Below are 9,906 nucleotides of genomic sequence, written 5' to 3' on the forward strand. Positions count from 1 at the left end.
ACTGAGCTCCATGACAGTGTTTTTTTAAATCAATAACTTCTTTCTTTACGCCTTCATCACAGGAAGGCCAGAAAATATAGCTCAGAGACAGCTGCTGTTCACGGCCCTCCTCATCCTCTTTTTTCTCATGTTTACACATGAAAAACAATGAAAATGAGAACATCTTACATGTTGCTTTTTTTTTTAACACTTTCAGTTTTGTATTTATACTCGCAGAGAAATTTTTTATTTTATTAATTTTATTTTATTTCTTTTTTTATATTTATTGTATTTTTTTATTTTGGCACATTTTGCACCATGCTATTCTTTTGGGTGATAAAAAATAATAACCAATGCAATAACAAATTAATTCTCTATGAAACTCACGTCGTGTTTTTACTGAGTATATTCCTTAGTTGTTCTTAAAAATAACCAAACTAAATAAAATTATATTCCCTTTGCTTTGAAAATAGTTTGTGGATAGGAAATGAATATTATGTGATGTTTTGGGTGATGGTGTTACATAATTTTTGTGGAAGTTTTTATATTACATTTTTGCTCATTTATCTCATACTTACATTTTTTTTTAAATTAAAATTTCTGGAAGTTAAGACAAAATTCTTCAAAAATATGAGAAATGGCAAAAACTTGGTAAGCTTTAATGGCAGGAAGTCAAAAGCCCTGGTTTAATTGTGTGGGTCTTCACATTTTTTCCACACACACACACTTTTACCCAGGTGAAATTATTGACTCAAAATAAGCACTCAGTGCAACTTTGAGTAAAAAATGATGTCACAACACATCTAGTCCCTGAGGGCACTTGTTACATGTGGTCATGTTTATGAACCCCAGTTCTGCCTCAACACCTGCTTTCTTTTAAGTACTAATTGCTCTCTCAGTTATTGTCCAGAAGCTCCTAGGCAGCTCTCAGTACTTGAAAGAGATTTTGGGGGTGGGAGGGTGGGCGTGGGAGAGTGGAAGGAAGTATAACATAGTCTCAGAAAAGACCCCTCATCTGAAAATGGAGACTCCTGAATAATCACAATAATAATGAAATCTTTGTATATTGCATTTGTATTGTATAATTTGTAAAACTGAGATATAATTCATGTACCATAAATTCACCTTTCTAAAGTTTACAATTCAGGGGTTTCTAGTATATTCATAGACTCGTGCAGCCAACACCATGATCTCATTTAAAAACATTTCCATTACCTCCGTCCCCACGAGCAGTGACTCTCCAGTATTCTCTCCTCCCAGCCCTGCACCACCAATCTACTTGCTGTCTGTGGATTCACCTACTTTGGACATTTCATATAAATAGAATTGCATATGTGTGGGTTGTTTGTATGTTTTTTGGTGTGTGTGCTGGCTTCTCTCACCTAAAGATATAAAGTATGAAGTTTTCAAGGTTCATCCTTATTGTGATGTGTATCAGTATTTCACTCCTTTTTATGGCCAAGAAATATTCCACTGCATAGCTATTCTATACATTTGGTTTATCCATTTATCACGTAGTGGACATTTGAGTTAGTTATTTCCACTTGTTGGCTGTTATGAATAATGCTGCTATAAATATTCACATACAATGTTTTTTGCTTGTAGATGATGCTTGAGTGTTTATGATGTGCTTTCAGATCTGATTTGACCCTCACAAGTACTGTGTGAGGTCAAGGCAAGGCTTGCTATTTCCATTTTTTCAGGTAGGAAAACAGAGGCTCTCAGAAATAATTGCCTGCTAAGTAATAAAGTTGGCACACAAGTCCAGTTTGATTATCAAGAATAGCTTAAAGAATGTCAAAAGAAGCTTACGATTCCCAAAGAAAGACAAAACTTGTCCATTTCAGTTTTATAAAGGTATTTACCCATGCCTGTTGGAAAAACCTGCATAGACTAATTTACAGTTTTCAGGAGGATATGTTTCCATAACGAGCCATCAAAACTTCTGAACACAGAGTTCTATGCTTATGTAGGTACAGGCAGTTTTAGTCCTTTGTTGGTTCGTGACTCCACTTTCAAGGAAAATGCAAAGACATATTGTAGCTGTTCACAGTTCTGACGGCTCACAGAAAGTAACATCTCCAGATTATTTTTTCTCCTAATTGTCACGCATCTTATCTTGGAGACATGTTTATGACTAGGTTTAAATCTTAACACACTCTATTAATATTTCAGTTTTGGCATCAGACACATGGAATAGTATTACTAATGAAAACCTTGCCAAAGGAATTCTATGAGTCAAAAATTGACTAAATTAATAAAGTCCTTTTTTTGATCATTTAAGTCATCATATATCAAAATTTTGCAAGGGATTTTGAAAAGAGTTGAATCCAAAGTTCTTACCTAATGCATATGGTCTCGTCCAAGAATTGAATTCTTCCTGCCCACCTGTCCTGTTATAGACAAGAGCAATGTCACTAATAATAAAGAACAGAAGCTGAATAAGAAACAAAAAAAAGTCCTGTTCAGTTTTTCCTTATTTGGGATGTCTTTGTCACACACTGCATTTTTGATGAGTTCTGACCTGTCCCTGCTTTTCTCTGGCTTGCTGGGGTAACTTACTCTCACCTTGTAAGAATACTCTTACTCCATGTATCACACTGAATGGAAATGATTTGTTTAAAGGACTGTGTTCTCTATTAGATGATGTGTGTCTTGAGAACTATGTATTTTGTTCTCTTCGGCATCCTGTAGAATTCCTAGTATAGTCATGCAATAAAGATTTGTTGAATTGGATTGACTTTTTAATAGGATCTCAAGAACTGTGAGTTCTGACCTTGACTGCGGTTGTGAAATCACTCTCTGCATCTCCATCATAGCCCTCAGAGCCAGAAGAACTGAACTGGACATAGAAGATTGTAAAGTATCTTGCACCTGGTCGCTGCACTTAGGAAGTTAACGACGTCTGTACAAAGTAGGAGGCGAGCCAGAGAAAAGTTCAAAGTGAATACTTAGAATGACGACACAGACCATGCATGTAATTAGTGGAATATCAATGTATGGGATATGCGAAAGGATTTGATGTGTAAGTGGTATTGAGGTGGGTCATGGTATTTTATAGGAATTGGGTTATGTTATTAGCAAATTTCCCCAAGATCCATCAGTCCTGCTTTCAACATGAAATTATTGAGCAATTAAGGTGGAGCCCAAAAGACTTCCTGACTGATTGGTTGTGGGTGTAACAGGTAAGAGGCAAAGAGGCCTCCAGTGTTTGTGACCTGGGCCACTGAAGAAAAGAAGTTGCCGTTGCCTGAGAAGAAGAATCTGTGGTGAAGCAGCTTGCGGGGGATGATTATGAGTCAGTCCTACACTGCAGGTGGGCACTTGGGACCCCTCAGTGAACAAAACACGAAAAGCCTCCAGCCCTGCCATCACATTCACATGGAAGACTGGGGGAAAATGTGTTATATAAGAAAATGATACAGGTATAAGAAGCGACGAGAGCTAAGAGAAAGCAAGAGCAGGCAAGGGGATTGGGAGTACTGGAGGGAGGTGGGGGATATCTGAAGAGGAGTGATGTCAAGCAGAGAAAATAGCTGAAATGCCCTAAGACGGCGTTTGCTAGTTTCTCCTAGGACCACTGGGGACTAAACAACAGAGTAACGTAAGGGAGTAGAAGAGACCCGGCAGGCCAAGGGGCCAGATCCTAGGGGGCTTGTAGACTATTATAAGGACCTTGGCTTATGCTACTCTGGTTTAAACAGGGAGTTTGGGGTAGGTCTCCAGTGGTGGCATGATCTGATTTATGTATTTAAAGAATGTCTCCAGCTGCTGGGTTAATAGGCATCAGGAAGGTGGAATAGACTCAGGTGGAGGAATGGAGACTTTAAAAAATGCTATTGCGGTAATCTAGGCAAGGGATGGTACTAGTGTATCACTGGGATCACTGGGGGTGGCAAGAACAGGTTGGATTCTGGATATGTTTTGAAAGCAGAGCCCACTGGATTTCTTTAGACTGAATGTGGGGTGTGACTGAAAAAAGGATTCAAGGATGACTTCAAGGGTTTTGACCTGAACAACTGGAAGGGTGGGGTTGCCATTAATAAAACAGGACATTTGTAGTGAGGAGATTTATGGAGGAAGATCAGAGCCGTTCTGCACAAGTCAGCCTTGAGATACCTACTGGACACCCAAGTGACACGAGGGCTGTGGGAGAGGAGGGGTCCGTCAGCTGAGAGGCTCCTGGGGAAACAGTGTCCTTGGGTGAGAACCAGGTTACGGTTAGAGCGAGAAAAAGAAGGGAATGTGCAGAGACAGCTTGCAGACAGAAGGGTTTTACCAAGGACAGACGATGAACTGCAGAGGGCAGTGGGGCACTGGTTCCAAGAGTTGGGAGGAGAAGCAGATGGGGTTGAATAGGGGTGAGAGCTTTGCAGGGGTTAGAGTGAGGAAGGTTCCAGGTGACCTGAAAATCTGGGCCTTGTTAGGGTGATTGACACGCACAAAGATATGGGGCTTAATGAGATTTGTTCTGGGGGATTCAAGGCGGTGGTGATGAGGCTTTGAATCTTAGGGGCCAGGCAAAGGGGGCTGTCTGGAGCTCCCTTTTGACCCTGTTGGAGGGTGGGTAGGGGGAAGTCAGAGCAAGATGCTTCCTTATGACCCCTGCTGATGTGTTTAAGAACGTCTGTGGAAGATTGAAGTTGCTCCAAGCAGGCACCCTATATTGAGTCTGTTTACGTAGGGTAGGAGGTATAGGATAATTGAAACCCTGTTACACTTACAGCACTAGGCTAAGCCATGTGGGGCAAAGAAACCATGTGGGGGCTGCCCTTAAATTATTTGTGGTTATTATATTTTATATGAACATTGAAATAATAGCTTCACTACAGCCCGAAACAGTGACAACATGAGTTAGCCAGTAACAGAGCCCGTGTCACTCTGATATTCCTCGCAGGACTCCCTCGGAGAGGGCACCTTGGCAGTGACGTTCTGCAGGATGGCCCGTGGTTTTACAAGGACCCCATTTTTATTTTTACTTGTTAAAAGATTTTGTTTATTTATGTTTTGAGAGGGGAAGGGAGGGAGAAAGAGAGGGAGAGACATCAATGTGTGGTTGCCGCTAGCACGACCCCCACTGGGGTCCTGGCCCGCAGCCCAGGCCCATGCCCCAGAGCCCCAGGCCCTTTGGTTCGCAGGCTGGTGCCCCGTCCGCTGAGCCACACCAGCCAGGGCTATTTTTAAAGGCACTAATTGGCAGCAAACTTGAGTTCGGGTTTCACTTTTTAATTTACTCATTGTGAACTTTCATCTTCGTTGTGCATTCACGTTTCATATCTCTTAACGTCGGCATAATGAGACGAGTGAAAAATAGAATGAGAATGCATGCAAAGAAGAGTACAAAAAATGAACAAGAAAGTATCATAGGAAGCAAAGGTGGTATCCTCATAGCGAGAAAGGTTAAGTATTTTTCTGTATATTTCATCTGTGAGTACTATGAGAGCCTCAAAAGCGCCCTTTGAAATACCCAGCAGGCCCTGGAGCGTCATCAGTAGCTGTGATGGCCCACCACAGGACCCAGCAGTGGTATTTTGAGAAAGGAAATCTCTCCTTGGATTTATAAATAGAATAGCGATAATGAAAAAAAATATATATATAATCTCTAAATAGAATTGTCATCACTTGTACTTAGCAGCATAGACTATAATGAGTAAAATTTAAATATTTTAATCTACATTAAAAGTTGATATTAAAGTATTTTCTTTTCAAAGAAAAATCATAAACATTATAAGATTTCATATTTAATGCATTTTAATCAAGCACTTCAGAAATTTTAAAAAGTTAAAAAAATTTTTTTGACATTTTGTTGCTCCAGTTTATACAGTGGCTCTACTCTCCTAGTATTAAATGCTAGAATTTGGTCATTAAATAATGACCACCTGCTCCAGACGGATGGCAGATGTAATGCTGAGGGCCCAGGCCATGTATATATATGTGTATACACACACACACACACACACACACACACACGGCTGTTCACAATAAAGGGGAAGCAAGGTCAGAGATGGTGGGTAGAATGGGATTTTTATACTATTTCCCCCACTTAATCCTTGTGTGGGCCAGTAATCAATCGCAATTTTCCTAAAATCAGTTCTGGAATATTCTCCCTTTTACTTCTCCCTCCCAGTTTTGAATCTGTGGTGGTTTGCACACAGAACAACATCCCTTACAGGTGAGATAGATACTGATGGGTGAGAAACCAAAGCCAGAGCTAGTTCAAGACCAGCAGATAATCAGCCACTTAGGTGATGGATCCCCTTATCTCAGTTGAGCCAACTTATATGTCCTTCTTTGTTCACTTTCAGCGCTTTCCTAACCAGAATAGTAATGAGTGGAATTCAGCTACTATCTCTGCTGTGGCTGCTACACAAACAGCTGTGATTCACAGATTCTTGGGGCTGGCACCACTCTGGAGGGATCGTCTACTCTGCCCGAGTCTACTCTCTAGGGCTTCGGGCCAGCAGAATTATCCTCAAGCCATGTCAGATGAATGCCACTGAGTTCTACTTTTAAATATATTTTCACTGAAAATGATTTTATAACTGAAAATATTCTTTCAGAAACAGTCATCTTGTGATAAACTTTCCTACACCTACCTTACATTTCTCACATTGTAGTTTAGTTAAATTAGCTGGAGAGAAAGGAAGCGGTCTTGCATAAAACAAGGACAAAGAGAGGGAGAAAGCATCTAATAGCCTCAAGTGTCATAACTGAGAGGCAGAAGCACAGTTAGTGCAAATGCCATGAGATGCCGGTGGCATTACCTGTCACTATCACCACCGAGAAAACAGTGGTGCCAAGCATGGGTCTTTTCACGGCAAGAGCTTTCGGTAAAAGCGTGTCGGCAATTTTGTTTGCAAGTACAAGGAAACCCAACTCAAATGGGCTGAAATGACAAAGAAATTCATTGGCTCCCATAACTAGAGGGCCAGACAGAAGACAGATTTTCAGTTGTCTTCATCCACAGACTCCATTTCCCCGTGACTGACTCAGCTCTGTACCTCCCCGTGGGTCAGCTCCACCCTCAGGCTGGCAGTGAACTGGAGGCAGCAATTCCAATATCATGAGAGGGAAAAAAAAAGAAAGAAAGAAAGAAAGCTTCAAGGAGCGCATTCTGAAGAACATGGGGGAAGCCTGCAGCATCCCTCTTCTCCCAACTCATTGGCAAGAATTTTCCCTTGCCCAATCACTGATAAGAGGAATGGATTTCCTTTCCAGCCAGAGTTCTGTTTGGAAGGCTTAAGGGGGGAATGAACGCTAGATAAGTAATTGCCAATGTCCACCTACTCTCTTTCTTTCTGCTAGATTTTGCTGAGTGTGAGCGTCATGTCTTACTCATTCTTTTATTTTTGGCACCTATCACACTGGCTAGTACAGAGTTGCCATTCAAAAATGCCACTGAATAAATAAATTAACAAATAAGTACCCTGAAAGGTGGCAAATCTGATTTGTATTTGTCCTGTAGTTTTGTGGGAGTTTTTTTAAGTCCAAATAATCCTTGGTTTCCTGAGATTAAAAAGGAAGTCATTCATACGGGCATCTTTTTGGGAGGGAACAGAGGAAGATACAATAATATAATCAGAACTCGAATTACATAGGATTTTATAATAGACCAGATGTCAACCATTTGAACATTTAGCAGTAAATAGACAGAAGTGCTACATTTTTAATAAACAATTTGGATCCTGAGTCAAATGAGCTTCTGAATTTCACAGAATGAAAGCTTCCAGATTTTCAGGCTGCATTAATAGATTTAGAATTATTTTGCTGGAAGATGGGGGGCTGGAAGCATGGGTCAGCAATTTGCAGGCATTTCTAACAGATTTTGTGATTAGTGGGACTGAGAACTACAGAGTTCAACAGAAACTCAACAGAGAGCAATTAGCACCAAGTTGTAGGAAGGACTCCCTGTTGAAGGAAGTTTTCTTCTGCTTTCCTCACGATTTACCCAGAACAACATACCTGCTACAAATTAGCAGCATTGGATTACTGTGAGTGGGAGGAAATGGAATATTCACCAGTGCTTTGCATCAGCCTCTTGGGCACCCTAATGTGCCCAGCCTCCCGCTGCTGTTTTTAGGGTTTAGCGTCTTCATTGCATCAGTGATACCTTGAAGTTTCATGCCAAACCCTATAAAGTAAACAGCTGAACAGGTGGGTGATTTGGGAGGAGCCCTCAGTATTTTATGGCAACACATTCAGCACTTCCTCATTATGGCTGCCTCCTCATCCTGATTGAAAAGAAAACAAACAAGCCGGGCTTCCACCTCAGTGACTGTACACCTGCCAGGCTGCTGTTTACTGGCCTGAGCGGTAACTGTGCTGCTCTGGGCCCCGACGGTCTCACCAGAGGTTGCAAATTTGTTGGACTGGCACAATGGTTGTGGTTTTCCTTTCTTTTTATAATATTTGAATTTGAATGACTTCAGGTGAGGCATGCTCTTTCTTTACTGTAAGTCTCACTGACAGTAAGTGTCTTATTTGACTCACGCATTTATATTGCCCACCCAGCCCTGGTAGGCATGGAGCTTGACAGCCCAGAGTAAACCACAGAAGGAAACAGACATTGAGGTTGAGCTTATTCAGGTGAAGTAGGGAAAATACAGAGGAAAACAGGTGCTACTTTAGCGTCCTAGGCTAAATGTAACCATTAGCATTTTCAATCACTGCTTCTAGAACTGTGTTGAAACCAGTATTGGAAGGTGTGGGGGCAGGTCATCGAGAGGACATGACCATTGTTTGACCCATGTGCTGGACCTGGGCCATCAGAGGCTCCACAACCCTTCTCCTGTCCTTGGAATGCATGTTCTGCCCACCGTTTCCACAGGGGGAGCGTTTTCAGAGATGCAGCCTTGAGAGAGTAAGATGTTGAGACCAGCTGGATGGTATCCATCACTGAAGATTTTGGTTACAAATGCGGAGGTAGGCTTGCCTTGCTGTCACCCGAGATAAGCCTTGCATGTAAGGTCATTTGCTTATTAAACATGCCACCTACCTCCTGCCACCTCCTGCCTCTGTTTTGGGTCTCTCCTAGCCTTCTGTGTGCAGGGGTCGGTTTCAGATTTCATCCAGGAAGCTCCCAAGATTTTAATCAGAATTTGGTTATCTTTACATCTATCTAAATAGACCTATGATTTTGGACCGATTTGGTGCTCAGGGTTTCCTGCTACTACCCTGAGAATGTGGCTCATTTCAATTGTTTCTCTTAGAACGCCTGATTTGGGAGAGGAGAATGGTGTTTTCACTGCGTGCACAAGGCACTATGGCACTAAATCGAAAACCCGTACTCCCCGGCCCAGTCTTTATTCTCTACCGTTACGAGTTCTTTCACTGATTGCTTTTCTTTCCACATTTCTTATGTAGGTTGCCCTGGCGATTTGTCTTTTTCTATCCTTATATTCCTTTGCTTATTATTTTAAATTCATGCATCCACTCAGCCAATATTTGTTGGGCAGCTGATGTATAGTGGGCACTCTCTGAACCAGGGTGTACCAACCCTTGCTTTACTGGTGGAAGCTAACTGTGGGTGAGAACCTCTGAAAAATGAGAACTATTGTTATAAGTCAGTTATTTAGGGGAAACTTTGTTCAGGTCATTTATGAGAATAGACAGTTTTAAGAGAAATATTATAAGTCCTTATCCTGTGTATGAAATGTTAGTTATTCTAGTTAGAGGATAAGTAGTCTGTTTTATGCCAACCATTTCTTAGCTACCCAGAGTGACTTAAGCATGCACTTAAAAAATCCTTTGAAAAAAATCACTTGCCTTGAAGTTATTACAGCTTCACAGGGAGATGCAAAGACAGTAGAGAGGGTCCCTTTGCCCGTGTCACTCAGTTTCCCCAACAGTTACCCCTTACAGAACTGTAGTACCATATCACAGCCAGGAAGCTGACGTGGGTACCGTCAGTGTGAGGAACCAATGGGT

The sequence above is a fragment of the Desmodus rotundus genome, chromosome 2 (genome assembly GCF_022682495.2).
Source record: "Desmodus rotundus isolate HL8 chromosome 2, HLdesRot8A.1, whole genome shotgun sequence".
NCBI classification, from domain to species: domain Eukaryota; kingdom Metazoa; phylum Chordata; class Mammalia; order Chiroptera; family Phyllostomidae; genus Desmodus; species Desmodus rotundus.